Source organism: Oncorhynchus nerka, linkage group LG12 (assembly GCF_034236695.1).
Source record: "Oncorhynchus nerka isolate Pitt River linkage group LG12, Oner_Uvic_2.0, whole genome shotgun sequence".
Classification (NCBI taxonomy): domain Eukaryota; kingdom Metazoa; phylum Chordata; class Actinopteri; order Salmoniformes; family Salmonidae; genus Oncorhynchus; species Oncorhynchus nerka.
Window position 1 is genome coordinate 12151748 of NC_088407.1, and position 2500 is coordinate 12154247.

Genomic DNA, 2500 nt, shown 5'->3' on the forward strand with positions numbered 1-2500 from the left:
GTAAAGCGCACATACATGTCAGTGCCCAGGCCACTGTATCAGGAGATGAAGGGTTACATTTATGACCTCATAGTCCAGGGCTGGGTTAGGAAGTCAAACTCTTCATATTCTTCACCTGTCGTGTGCGTTCGTAAGAAGGACGGGACACTCCGGTTGTGTATAGATTACAGAGACCTGAACAGAAAGACACATCCCGACCGCCAGCCCATCCCTCGGGTCCAAGACATCATGGACAGTTTAGGTGGTAATTCCTGGTTCTCCCTCTTAGATCAGTGGAAAGCGTATCACCAGGGGTTCATCTCTGAAGAAAGCAGACCACTGACAGCATTTGTGACACCGTGGGGACTCTATGAGTGGATACGTATGCCATTCGGCCTCATGAACGCTCCTGCAGCTTTTCAGCGGTGTATGGAGGAGTGTTTGGAAGGGCTCCGGGATAACATCTGCATTCCTTATCTGGACGACACGCTAGTTTTCAGTAAAACATTCAACAGCCATGTGAATGATGTGCGAAAAGTTTTGCAGCGTCTCAGAGAGTATGGCATTAAACTCAAACCAAGTAAGTGTGATCTCTTTAAACCCCAGGTCCGTTATTTGGGCAGAATAGTGTCTGCAGAGGGCAGCCGAGTTGACCCAGCCGATTTTGAAGCAGTAAGAGCATTGAAAGAAATCAGACCAGAGACTGTGGGCCAGCTCAGAAAAATGCTTGGTTTACTCACGTACTACAGATAGTACATCAAAGACTTTTCTAGGAGTGCCAGCTGCCTGTATGACCTCCTGAAAGCAGATTCAGAGAAATTACCTGACCACCCACGGAAAACAAAAACAAAGAAAGTAAGTCATGTGGTGCCCTCAAACAAGCCAATCCTGTGGACTGACCAGCATCAACAGGCACTTTAACAGCTGATTGAGTGTTTGCTTCACCCACCAGTTTTAGGTTTCCCTGATTTCACTCAGCCATTTGTTGTACACACTGATGCGTCACACCAAGGCTTGGGAGCAGTTCTTTATCAAAAGCAAGAGGGGAAGCTTAGGGTCATTGCTTATGGCTCTCGAACCTTAACAGCAGCTGAGAAGAACTATCACTACCACTCGAGCAAGCTAGAATTTCTAGCTCTAAAATGGGCAATCACTGATAAGTTCCATGACTATTTGTACTATGCTCCCACCTTCACTGTATACAGCGATAACAACCCGCTCTGCTACATTCTGTCTACTGCAAAACTGAACGCAACCACTTCCAGGTGGGTTGCAGACTTGGCTGATTTCCACTTTACAATAAAGTACAGGCCAGGCAGAGAGAACGGTGATGCAGATGCTTTGTCAAGGATGCCACTGGATGTAGAGTCACTGATGAGAGAATGTTCTGAGGAGCTTCCACCAGACACCATCGCCGCCACGATACAAGCAGTTGAGGTACAGAAAGAGGCTGTTGTACCTTGGTCATTTTCAGCTGCATCTATGTCAGTATCAGCTGAAGGTGAGACAACCACTGCAACAACCAGCTCGATCCCAAAAGATGGGATTAGAGAAGCACAAGAATCTGATCCAGTCATCCGTCCTGTGCTCAATTTCAAACTGTCGGGTTCCAAACCGCCAGTTAAAGAGCAAAAGAAATTCAGTCCAAAGACAAAATGCCTATTCAGAGAATGGGACAAATTGACAATAGACAGTGATGGCATTTTGTACAGAATCACTACAGCCCGCAAGCAGTTAGTTCTACCAGAGCAGTACAAAGGTAAAGTGATGGAAGAGTTGCACAATAACATGGGACACCAAGGTACTGACCGCACTGTATCACTAGTACGTGACCGCTTCTTCTGGCCATATATGCAATCTGACATCGAGCACTATGTGACTAAAACTTGTAGCTGTGTCAAGCAGAAAAGGCCAGCCCATGCAACAAGAGCTCCTCTGACAAACATTGTGACAACACAGCCATTTGAACTGGTATGTATAGACTTCCTTCATCTCGACAGATGCAAAGGGGGATATGAGTACATCCTCGTGATTGTTGATCATTTTACACGTTTCACTCAAGCCTACGCCACCACATCAAAGTCAGGTAAAACTGCTGCAAATCTCATCTTCAATGATTTTGCCCTGAAGTTTGGGTTCCCGTCCCGCATCCACCATGACCAAGGGGAGAATTTGAAAATCAGTTGTTCCATCAGTTAAAGAAACTCAGTGGCATGGCGGGGTCCAGGACAACACCCTATCACCCGATGGGAAACGGTCAAGCGGAACGCATGAACAGAACATTGTTGCAAATGTTAAAGACACTAACTGAGACACAAAAGTCAAATTGGAAGGAGTCTCTGAACAAACTGGTTTATGCCTATAACTGCACCCGTTGCGAAGTGACTGGCTATTCACCATTTTATCTTCTGTTTGGGAGATCACCCAGGCTTCCAGTTGATATGCTCTTTGGATTGTGCACAGAGGCAGGTTCCAGTAACCAGCGAGAATACGTGGAGAACTGGAAACGAGGGATGGAAGA